The sequence below is a fragment of the Camellia sinensis genome, chromosome 1, assembly GCF_055761805.1.
Source record: "Camellia sinensis isolate YWXY chromosome 1, ASM5576180v1, whole genome shotgun sequence".
Taxonomy (NCBI): domain Eukaryota; kingdom Viridiplantae; phylum Streptophyta; class Magnoliopsida; order Ericales; family Theaceae; genus Camellia; species Camellia sinensis.
Window position 1 is genome coordinate 205062505 of NC_138961.1, and position 12864 is coordinate 205075368.

The 12864-nt window shown below is 38.5% G+C and overlaps 1 long non-coding RNA gene across 1 annotated transcript in view; it reads right to left on the reverse strand.

Annotated features, from left to right (window-relative positions):
* LOC145824375 (uncharacterized) overlaps positions 1-10308 on the reverse strand; it is a 55372-nt gene extending 45064 nt beyond the window's left edge. The window contains exon 1 of the long non-coding RNA XR_014365961.1: positions 9950-10308. This is a non-coding gene — a long non-coding RNA (uncharacterized LOC145824375). The remainder of the gene's footprint in view (positions 1-9949) is intronic.
* Positions 10309-12864: the final 2556 nt, after the last annotated feature.

A 12864-nucleotide genomic window follows, 5' to 3' on the forward strand; every position in this document is an offset into this window, starting at 1 on the left:
GAAACAGAATACGGGGTTGACAACTAGCCCCAGCCAAGGGAGTGGTTTCATACCACCCTGTCCTGAGTGTGGCAACAGGCACAAAGGGGTTTGTCACAAATTATCTGGAGCCTGTTACAGGTGTGGCAAGGTGGGCCACATGGTTAAAGATTGCCCTTCTGCTCCTCAAGGCAATAGCAAAGCTGCAGCCAGCGGCACAGCATCAAATGCTCCACCAAAGCCTAACTCTAAAGCTACCGGGAAAGAGCCTGTGAGGCAAGGCCGAGTGTTCGCACTAGTACCGGGAGATGTGCAGAATACCGAGACCGTTGTGTCAGGTATCCTTTCTATCTGTACGCAAAATGCATATGTATTGATTGATTCGGGGTCTACGCATTCTTATGTATCGCATGCTTTTTCACGGAAATTGAATAGACCCTTAGAACCCATGAACTATCTGCTAGCCGTATCATCACCCGTAGGGGGATCCATGACATGTGCTTATATGTACCCCGCATGTGAAATTATTGTTGGGGATATGCATCTGTTTATTGATTTACTGCCATTGAACATTGATCATTTTGACGTAATATTGGGGATGGATTGGTTACAAAAATATCATGCCACTATTGACTGTGTGACCTAGCAAGTTGTTTTCCGTCCACCTGGTTTGCCTGAATTTGTGTTTAATGGGAGTGGAGTAGTACCTCCTCCGTATTTGATTTCATCTGTGAAGGCTGTTAAACTGATTAGAAAGGGCTGTAAAGGATATCTATGTTCTGTACTGACTGTGTCTACTGATGATAGTATTAAAACTGACGTGAATTGTATTCCTATAGTCAGAGAATTTCCAGATGTTTTTCCAGATAATCTTCCAGGAGATTTGACTGACAAGGAGATTGAATTTACCGTTGATGTGATTCCCGGAACACAACCAGTTTCTAAAGCCCCTTACCGAATGGCCCCAACTGAACTGAAAGAACTGAAAGTGCAACTGCAAGAACTGTTAGACAAAAAGTTCATCAGACCCAGTACCTCACCATGGGGTGCACCAGTTTTGTTTGTCAAGAAGAAAGATGGCTCGTTGAGGTTGTGTATAGACTACCGTGAACTGAACAAGGTAACTGTGAAAAATAAATACCCTTTGCCACGTATTGATGACTTATTTGATCAGTTACAGGGTGCACAAGTGTTTTCTAAGATTGATCTCAGATCGGGGTATCATCAACTGAAGGTTAAACCGGAAGACATTGATAAAACTGCTTTTAGAACAAGGTATGGACACTATGAATTTTTGGTTATGCCATTCGGAGTCACGAATGCCCCTGCTGCTTTTATGGACCTCATGAACAGAATTTTTAAACCGTACCTTGATGACTTTATTGTTGTATTTATTGATGACATATTGATTTACTCCAAAAGTATAGAAGAACATGAACATCATCTGAGACTTGCCCTGCAAACCTTAAGAGAACAGAAACTGTATGCTAAACTGTCTAAATGTGAATTTTGGCTTGACCATGTTATGTTTTTGGGGCATGTTGTTAGCAAAAATGGAATTTCTGTTGATCCGCAGAAAATTGAAGCTGTAGTGAACTGGCCTAGACCAACAAATGTGATTGAAGTCCGAAGCTTTTTGGGATTGGCTGGATATTACAGAAGATTTGTCAAAGATTTCTCCAAGATTGCTTTACCGTTGACTCAACTGACACAGAAGGGGACATTATTTGACTGGACTGACCAAAGAGAATCTGCTTTTCAGGAGTTGAAAACTCGATTAGTGACTGCACCGGTTCTTACCTTACCTTCAGGTACGGATGGTTATACTGTATTTAGTGATGCTTCTCATAAGGGTCTGGGGTGTGTTTTAATGCAGAATGGGAGAGTTATTGCTTATGCTTCCCGTCAACTGAGACCACATGAAAAGAACTACCCGACCCATGACCTGGAACTTGCTGCAGTGGTGTTTGCACTAAAAATCTGGCGTCACTATCTGTATGGGGTGACATGTGAAGTTTACACCGACCACAAGAGTTTAAAGTATTTCTTCACACAGAAAGAACTGAATATGAGACAGCGGAGATGGCTGGAACTGATTAAAGACTATGACCTACAGATATTGTACCATCCGGGAAAAGCCAATACCGTTGCCGATGCATTGAGCCGGAAATCGATTGGAAATCTAGCATGTTTGCTCACCGAACAGAAAGAGTTGCTTTGTGACCTTGAAAAATCTGAAATTGAAATTGTTTTACGAGAACAAGGTGGAACCTTAGCTGCTATTTCTGCTCAACCGGCACTGATTGAAAAGATTAAAAAGAAACAGCAACTGGATGATTTCTTGAAGAAGATCATCGAGGAAAGAGAATCTAAACCGAGACCGGGATTCAAATTTGAGAATAATGTACTGAAATTTCAAGAAAGACTGTGTGTACCGAATGATACTGAATTGAAAAGAAGAGTTCTGCAAGAAGGCCACAATTCGAAATTGTCTATCCATCCGGGGAATACGAAAATGTACCAAGATCTGAAACAGAATTTCTGGTGGCCGGGAATGAAGAAAGAAATTGCTGATTTTGTATCCAAATGTCTTCATTGCCAACAGGTCAAAGCTGAACATCAACGACCTGCCGGACTATTGCAACCCCTACCCATACCAGAGTGGAAATGGGAGCATATCACGATGGATTTTATCGTTGGATTACCTCGCTCCAGAAAAGGTATGGATTCAATTTGGGTTATTGTTGATAGACTAACCAAATCTGCTCACTTCTTACCTGTCAAGACAATCTATAATGCGGACAAATTGGCTGTTATCTATATTGATGAAATTGTTAGACTGCATGGAGTGCCTGTGTCTATTGTTTCCGACAGGGATTCGAAGTTTACATCGAGGTTTTGGCAAAGCCTACAAACTGCACTGGGTACTGAACTGAGACTGAGTAGTGCCTATCATCCTCAGACAGATGGCCAATCAGAAAGGACCATCCAAACTCTGGAGGATTTACTGAGAATGTGTGTCCTTGATTTTCAGGGAGACTGGGAAAGTCATCTGCCATTAGTTGAATTCGCCTACAACAATAGCTACCATTCGAGTATTGGTATGGCGCCTTTCGAGGCATTGTATGGCAGAAAATGTAGATCTCCGATTTGCTGGGCAGAAGTCGGAGATGGGCCTTTGCTTGGGCCCGAGATTGTGTATGAAACAACTGAAAAAGTGAAACTGATACAGCAAAGACTGAAAACTGCACAGAGTAGACAGAAAAGTTATGCAGATGTCAGAAGACGGGACAGAGAGCATGAAGTGGGTGATCACGTTTTTGTGAAAGTGACACCAATGAAAGGCCAGACTCGTTTTGGAGTCAAAGGCAAGTTAGCACCGAGATACGTCGGACCATATGAGATCATTGAGAAAATCAATCCGGTGGCATATCAAGTTGCGCTTCCTCCTGAAATGGAGCACATGCATAACGTCTTTCACATTTCGATGTTAAGAGATTATCTCCGGGATCCCTTCCATATAATAGAGCCTACTCATGTAGTGCTGAGTGATGACTACACTTATGAGGAACGGCCTATACAGATTGTAAACCGACGGATCAAGAAACTCAGGAACAAAGAGATCCCGTTAGTGAAAGTTGACTGGCAAAACCACGGTGGCGTGTATGCCACTTGGGAAAGGGAAGATGACATGGCCAAACGATATCCTGAACTGTTTCCACTGAACCCTGTTTTCTTCCAGAATGAAGGTAACTCGAGTTTAGAGGGCTAAACTCTTTATAAGGAGGGGAGACTGTAACAACCCTCATACTGTTTACCGATTACTGACTGATTGATTACCGATAAACACCGATTACCGTTAAACTGAATTGATTATGACTGATAATTGGACTGATTAAAGTACTGAACTGACTGATTGAAATTGGAAACCGAATTGATTGAGTATATGTTAGTTAAATTGCATTTTATCTGTTTGACCGTATGATTATCTGTTCATGCTTATATGTTTAAACTGCTAATTGAAGGCCATATCGGCGGCCGAATTAGAAATTGATTGATGTTTTATGATCCACATAATTAATGTGATTTTATGGTATATTTATCTGAAAACTGATTAGGTATGATTAAATTAGATAAAATAAGCTAATTAAAGAGTTTGTTTTATTTACCATATTGCCACCCTTAGTGGCCCACTCAACATACATGTTTGAGCCTCATTACACCTTGTATCAAAACACATTTCCATCAGTCATTTCTCCTGAGCTTAGCCGACCTTGAGAGGAGAGTTAGAGAGAGAGAGAATTGTTCTTGTTGATTTGGCTTGAATTGCTTGGAATTGAAGTGTAGATTGCTATATTGAACCTCTAGACTTGCATTCGAGGAACCTAGGTATGAATTTCATCTTTTGATTTTGTCTTTAAGTTGATTCATGCATGGTTCATGTTAATTTGTAGAGCTAAGTCATGATTTGGTTCATTAATGGCAGATTGAAGCTCATCTCTTGCATGCATGTTAGTATTGTTGCATTTTGAGGTTGATTACATGGACATTAGTACATGCATGCTCATATTGTTGTTACAGACCATGTTTTCATCTGGTTTTGAAAAGAAATGAGCTCATTTGAGCAAGCTTTAGAGCTTTAATTTGGTTTAAAACTCATCCATGCATGTTTGAATGTTGTTCTTGAAAATGGGTTTGATTATGGTTTTAATTGACTCACCTTGGGCTTTGATTTCTTAAAATTGAGCTTTGAAACATGATATTCTATGTGTTTATAAGAGTTTTCCAGAAAATGAGCCCAAGGGGATCGGTTTTGAGTTGTTAACAACTTGGTTTTGAACTTGGAGGTGCAATCTGGGTTTTCCAGATTTTGCACTTCCGCTCGAGCGGAGGAAGTGCCGCTCGAGCGTAGAATTCGAGCATCCAGTATCTCTGCACTGTTTTACCTTACGCTCGAGCGGAGGATTGGGCGCTCGAGCGGAGTCAGGTCTCACGCTCGAGCGGGCATCGAGCGGAGATTTCACCCATCCAGTACTTTTACAGTACGCTCGAGCGGGAAAGTTTACGCTCGAGCGTGTACCTTTGTTGCATGACCGCTCGAGCGGGGAAACGTGCGCTCGAGCGGGACTCTGTTTTTCTGAAAATGCTTTTAAATGTGCATCTTTGCATCCCCATCCCGTTCTAGGCATTCTTAGGCCTAGTTTAAGGCATCTTGTTGAGGATATAGATGTAGAACACACCGAGGCATTAGGGATTAAGTTATGAGATTTCCCAACTGTGTAGCTTAGTGTGTTCAACCTGTTAACTGTGTAGGGTTGGCAACTGGGGAGACGCGCTCTAGCATACTGTAGCCCAGAACTCTGTGAGTAACAATTGTGTAAAGATATGTTCAACTGATTATCTTTTGAATACTGAACTAAACTGTTTACTGAACTGGTATTATTTACTGAATGAATGTATGTCCTTTATTTCTGAACTGTACTGTGGCATCCTTAGTACCTAATGTTTACTGTTACTGTTACTGCGACAGAATTCTCTGTCGGTTCCCTCGTGGAACCACTACTGTTTACTGACTGATGGCCATCATTACTGTTCGGTCTTTTAAGACCTACTGTTACTGTTATACTAATGGATGTACCACATATGACTGTTTACTGTACTGAACAACTGAAATACTGATTGAATTGAACTGTTTTCATTACTGTAAGGACATTCATCCTAAACCCCTTTACGCTTTATGTTATTCACTGGGCTTTAGCTCACTGCTCATATATATATGTAGGTGTACAGGCACCAGATCGGAGCTAGGAGCGTCAGGGTTAGACTCCAGTTTTGTCAAGCCAGCCTTTGTGCCTCACTGCGAGGTTCCGAGTTGCCATGCTATGGCTTGGGGGTGTTTTGTTTGTTTTCCCCCTTCTGTACTGTTTTACTGTTCTGTACAGACCGGGTGTTACTGTACTGTTACCAAGGGATTAGGTCCCTGTACTGTGTGACTGTAAATTTTGTACAGACGGAATGTTTTCTGTACTGTTATGTAGGGTTGAGTCCCTAGTTTGAATGGATGTAAGTATTGTACATACTGTTCTGTACTGTTTATGTATGAATGCATGGAAAAATCTTTTGCATACAGACTGTCACAGCTCATTGGACATTGTTTAATTACTGTATTGGCTTCCGCCAGGCCCTGTACTCTATTTTACTGTATTACTGTATCTGCAGGCCTTCGGTAATCTCGGATTACTGGCCGGTTACGGTGCTAAACCCATAGGGCCGGGTTTGGGTCGTGACATGGGTCTCCGGCGACAATGAGCACAATTGCCACACAGAGTGAAAGGTTCCCACAGACGGTGCCAACTGATGGTACGACTGGTTCCTGAAAAACGGGTCAGCCTTATCCAGGCTTTCCACATCGCTGTCCGATCACTGGGCCGACAGAGAAACCTGCACAAGAGTTCAACGGGGAACGGGAGTCCCTCAACGAACCCTCCGATGAGCAAGTTAGAGAGGAGAGATCAACGGAAAAAATGGAGATAGGATGGTAATAAAGAACTTAACCTTCTCTTTGTCTTAGAAACCTACTTATATCCTTTGTTCATCATTTCCTTGTCCACTCCGACCTGTCATGTTGGCCGAAAGTCCATGTTCTAGCTTGCCTTGTTCATGGTGAGGCTGTTCTGTTCCACTATGAAGGGGTTATCGTAATAAATGCTGCAGAAAACCTCATTAATGGCTGATGTGTGGTGCAATAACTCTGCAGGATCTTTGTTTGCTTATATGGTTGGTTCTTCTCTTGACAAGTGTTTAGATGTCATTGGTTCTTGATGCAACGTTGGGTTCCAAGGATGCTGGGCTTTAATATTTGAATCATGAATTGGACCTTAAGTGGTGGGCCAAAAGCCCCTATGGGCGCACATATGTCAATAATCAACAACTAAAAAATATAAAAATAAAGATTTGATCTGAGATCTCCACAAATCCCTAGATCTACCATAATAACAATAATAACAACAAATCCGAGCCATAAAAAAAAAATACAACAAGCTCTTATAATTTAAAATAAAATAAAATAAAAATTGATGAAATGCGATATAGATTTGAGCTCCTGCAAAAAAAATACAACAAATCTAAGCTCTAATAGAATGTGATTCGATTCACAAACCCTAATTTCAATCTCTCATCATTTTCATAGAGAGATTGCTTTTAGTTTCAATCAAATTAGGGTTTTAGATTCTTGTGTTTACAGATCTGCGATCATCGTTACTTTGGAGAGGATGATCGTCGGTACGTCAAACGATGATGAATGAGCCACTAGCAGAGGAGGAGGAGCAGTAGCAGCTACATCGCACCCATTGGGACGAAGCGCAAATCTTATCTCATATTTGATATCAAAAAGAAATTCAAATAGAGAAAAGGGAGGGTAGTGTTACCAGATCTGGAGAGAGGGAGTTCGAAATGACGAAGACCTACACACAATGAGAGAATCACAATAGAGAAAAAGACAGAGCAGCTTCTGCCCTCGATGAGGAGGAATTGAGTGGCATCAACGGAGTAGTGGATAGCGATCTAGTGCCCGGTGGCATGCCAGAGGGAAGAAGAGCTTAAAGAAGATGGCGATGGTCGCTATAGAACTTAACGAAAAGGAAAACGAGGGTGTTTAGAAGAGTAAGAGCAGCGACGACGGAGGAAGAAGAGCAGCGACGACGGAGGAAGGAGATCGGCAGTGGTAGAGGAGGTTGAACGGTGGCGGCGGAGAATGGGAGATTGAAAAGAGAGAGAGAAAGGCAAGCGGTTTGGTTCGGTTAGGGTTTGGTTTAGGAAAGGATATATAAATATATATATATATATATATATATGGGTAGTTTGGTCATTTTGTAGAAACTTCTCCTTATGGACAAAGTATTTTAGAATGTGAATCTTTGGACAAAGAAAATTTAAAATTGAATTTTTGACCTGAATGCCCTTTTATTTATTATTTATTATTTTTATTAATTGGATTTCAAGACGATTGTCTGGCATATCAAAACGCACAATGCCTAGATTTTTTATTATTATTTATTTATTACAGAAATCAAATGAAGAAATTTTGTCACTTCTTACATTTGAATCTTGAGTTGTGTTTTTACAAAAGAGCTGGAAAGTGCAAGAGAAATAAAATAACTTTTGGTTCTATTTTTGTTAGGGAAAATTAGTGAAAATCCCTCTTCAATTTTGGTAGTAAAAGAGGTTTAATATATTTTTTGTTATTAGTTAAGATCTCTCAATAATATTATTAGAGATATTTCATCTTGTCATAAAAAAATTTATCTATGACAAGCTAAAAATTTTCTGTAAATTTTTTTTTTAAGAGCTAAAATTTCTCGAGCAGAGTTGAAAATTTCATTGTAGAGAGAAATTTCTCTATGAAAATGTTGAGACACCTCAACTATTATGAAAATGTTACATATCTTTTATCGAATAAAATCTTAATATCATAAATCTTAAACTAAAAGCTTCTTTTGTTAAGCATGAGAGTGGTGGACATTGGGATTTTTTTTTTTTTTTTTTTTTTTGTTCAACCCATATATACCATCATGTTAAATTGGCTTTAAATTTCTAAAAATAATGAATACTTTTTTTTTCACATGAAAATAGTAATCTCACTTTCTAATTTCTCACAACTATTTCAAAATAACCTAATGGATATATTCACCCAAAAAAAACCAAATGGATACAGGAAAAGAAAATAAATTTTATTTCACTTTCGATTTTTATCATATTTATTCTAATCAAATGAAAAAAAAAATCTTGTGAATTAGCTATTTATTTTATTTTATTTTTATCAATTAGTAATTAAATTTGATTTTTAGACTCAATTTTTATCAATGTAAAATATTTTCACACATTTTTTATTGTTTGATTGAATCAAAATAAGTAAAACATTGTTTAAGAAAAATATATTTCATCATCACCCCTACCTGACTTACCATTAAAAAATTCGTAAGCCAATTTTTAAAAGTTTATTTCCAACTCGTCCTTTTTAACACATTTATCATTTCAAAAATAAAAAGACAAATTACATATAACCCTCTCGAGGTTTGGCTAAATTATAGATATTCCCTGAAGTTTTAGAAATTATAAATTTTTCCCTAAATGCTATAGTTGCATTACAAATTAGGGAGTAATTTGTTATGAAATATAAACCTCATGGGGCAAATTGTTACAAAAATACAAACCTCAGGGGGCGGGATGTAATTTTCGAAACCTCAGAAGATATCTGTAATTTAGCTAAACCTCGAGGGAGGTATATGTAATTTGCCCTAAATAAAAATATGACCTTTATTGGCTTCTACCCAAAGTATATAGTAGAATTTTTTTTGTTCAAGTGTTAACCAAATACTAAAAAAATAAAAAGAAAAATAATTTTTTGTGCACAAATTTAATAAACATGTAAAATATATTTCATTTAAAAATATTTTACATTGGAATAAATAGAGCCTTAGAGCATCTCCAATAGCTTGCCATTAGAGTTATCAAAGCCATTTTATCGCAGGTATGGGGCAATAGTGTTCTCCAATGGCGAGTTTTGACAGCTGCTATCTTTGACAAATGTCAAAACTTGGGTCAAATTTGGCATACGATTTGGCAACTGCCAAGTCAACAAAACCAACCGTTTCCTCCCCCCTCCCTCCCTCTCTCTCATCATCATTCCTAGAATCAAAAATTCATCAAAAAATTCCAAAATATAAACAATAAATCAATCCAAAACAAAAACAAAATTCATCAAAAAATAAATAAATTCTAAAACTAAAAATTTCAGAATCAATAAATCAATCTGAAACAAACAAACAAACAAAAAATGAGTTTCAAGAATTTCAAGCGATATGAATCAATCAATTTCAACAATATGAATGAATCAATCAATTTCAACAATTTAAAGCAACCTGAAGCAAAAATAAAAATTGAATTTCAGCAACTGTATACTACAAAATACCTGCAATTTGAAGATTCTTTGGCTTCATTTTCTTTATTTTCGTGTTTGGATCATATTCGTTAGGGTTTTAGGTTGATCTTCTTCGTCCTCTTTGGATGGTCTCCATTAGGGTTTCAGGTTTGGATCATGTTTCAGAGAGAGGGATCGTTGGAGAGGAGGGTTTAGACCCTAAGGAAAGAGAGATTGAAGAGGAAGACGGTGAGAAGGAGGTGAGAGGCATGGGGGTTGTGGTGAAGAAGAGGGTTAAAGAAAAAATTTGGAGTTTGAGGGTTGGAGATCGACGGTGGGTGTGGTGGTGGTTCTGCGAATAAACAATATAAATAATAAAAAAAAAATTAGAAAGAGAAAAAAACCAATAAAAAAAAATACGCTAAAGACCCATTATAACAGTAAAAAATCATGAATCTTAATTGGAAAAACTATCATAAAAGAGCTAAAATTCTGATTGAAAGTTAATAATTGTGTGTTTGGTAATGTTTACGTTTTCAGTTTATATTTACAAAAATTTTATAAACCGGTTTTTGTTTATTTTTTGTTTATTTTTAGAAAAACATAAACTACAAACGCGTTTGGTAATTGACAAAATGTTTACAAAATTTAAAAAATATAAAAAAGAGTGAAAAATGGCAAGTAGTGGCAAGTGGCGGCGAAAGAAGGTGGTGGCAAGTGGCGGCGAAAGACGGTGGGTGGTGGGTAGCTGGTGGTGGCGGGTGGGTGGGTGACGGTGGTGGGTGGTAGCGAGTGGGTGGTGGTGGTGGTGGTGGCGGTGGCGAGTGGTGGAAAGTGGTGACAGTGGGTGGTGGGTACCTGGTGGTGGTGGGTGGTAACGGGTGGGTGGGTGACGGTGGCGGGTGGTGAGTGGTAGCGAGTGGGTGGTGGTGGTGGTGACGGTGGCGGGTGGTGGGTGGTGGTGGCAGGTGGGTGGCGGGTGGCGGATGGTGATGGGTGGTGGCCGGCGGGTGGTGATGGTGGTGGGTGGTAGCGAATGGGTAGTGGTGGCGGTGGTGGCTTCAAGTGGTTGGTGGTGGTGGCGGGTGATGGTGGTGGCGGTGGTGGTGGTGGTGGGGCCGAGTGGGTGAGTGACAAGTGACTGGTGGTGGTGAGTGGCTGGTGGTGGTAGGTGGTGGCAGGTAGGTGGCGGGTGGTAGTGGCCGGCGGTGGATGGTAGTGGCGGGTGGTGGATGGTAGTGGCGGGTGGTAGGTAGTGGATGACAGGTGGGTGGTGAGTGGTGATGGCAAGTAGGTGGCGGGTGGTGGTGGCGGGCGGTGGATGGTAGTGGCGGGTGGTGGGTAGTGGATGGCAGGCAGGTGGGTGGTAGTGGTGGTGGTGGCAAGGGGTAGGTGGTGGTGGTGGTAGCGGCGAGTGGGTGGTGGTGGCGGGTGGTGGTGGCAGGTGGTGGTGGGGGTGGGAGGTGGTGGCGGAAGATGGTGGTGGAAAATGGTGGCGGGTGGTGACTAGTGTTGGGTGGTTAAAAAAAAAAAAACTGAAAACTCAAAATGGAAACACATTTTTTATGTTTTCATGTTTTGGCCAAATTTATAAACTGAGACCACTGATTTATAAATCAAAAATGTTACCAAACAAGTTTTTATTTGAGTTTTTTAAATTTTTGTAAATATAAACAGAAAACTGAAAACGTAAGTGTTACCAAACGGCACCTAAGAAACTAATGCAAACAAGTAATCATAATTATGTCCTACCAATCATGACCATGCCAGCAACTAATCACAAATTTGGAAAAAGTTATTGGTTGATTTTGAGGCGTCACATGGCCATTTCGTAGGCCAATCACAAGCATTCTGTTTCTTAATCACTCAATAAAAATCGTAAATTTTATTTTCTTTACCAATCACAATGTACGTGGAGCGTCAAGTGACATTGCCCTGGATCAACCATTAACTACTCTAAATTTGGTGGACAGTTACTCATTGCCACACAACATGGTATAATTTTTCTAATTTGGTTCATATTTATTATTATTATTTTTAAACAAGACATAATTTTTGTCAATAAAAGCCTCAAAATGTGAGTTAGTAAAAATTACGATATGGAATTTTTTTTTATAATCGTGAAGGGTATCTATCATCACGTTAAGTAATGAAATCTATATTTAAGTTTGTCTCCGTTTGAAAAGTGGGTTACTTTTTCATTTTTGATTTTTTTGATTATTTTAATCTAGGTTAAAAAATTTAGTTTGAGAATAATTTTTTAATTTTTTGACTTTTTGACTTTTTTTTTTTATGAGAAAAGAGAGTAATGATTATGAATTAAATGTAATGTTTTATTTATTGTGACTAAAATAAGTTATTTTATTTTTTATGGCTAAAATAGCCACAAAAACCCTTGCCAAACGGAGACTCTTGATTAGTGTTCTAGCAGAAGAAGCTTTTCATTTTCTTGTATCAAAAAAAGAAATGGAGAACACGTGCTTTTATATTGTTCTCATTGTTGTGAAAAATGATTTATAAAAATTGAAAAAAACAACTTGTTGACTATTGGATTAAAAATAAAAATAAAAATAATGTGAAGTGGCCTAATGTCCCCCTAATACCACAATTATCATGGTATTATTTAGGGATTGTTTGGGGTATGTTAAATAAGTGTACTTTTTATCTTTTTAGACTAAAAAGTTAAAGAAAAAAATATAGATATTTGGGTTAACTTTTTAACTTTTTATAGAAAAATGTGTAATAAAAAATTGTAAAAATTGGTTTGTATAGGAAAATTAAAATTGGGAGTTGTGCAGCCGTAATTGTTAACTTTTGATGAATAGTGTTAACTTTTTAACTTTTTAAATAACTTTTTGACTTTTTAACTTTTTTTGAATATCCCAAACTTGACCTTAGTCCCCAATTTTTTGCCTTTATTTATTTATTTATTTAATCCCCATAACAATATTAAAATTATTCAGAGT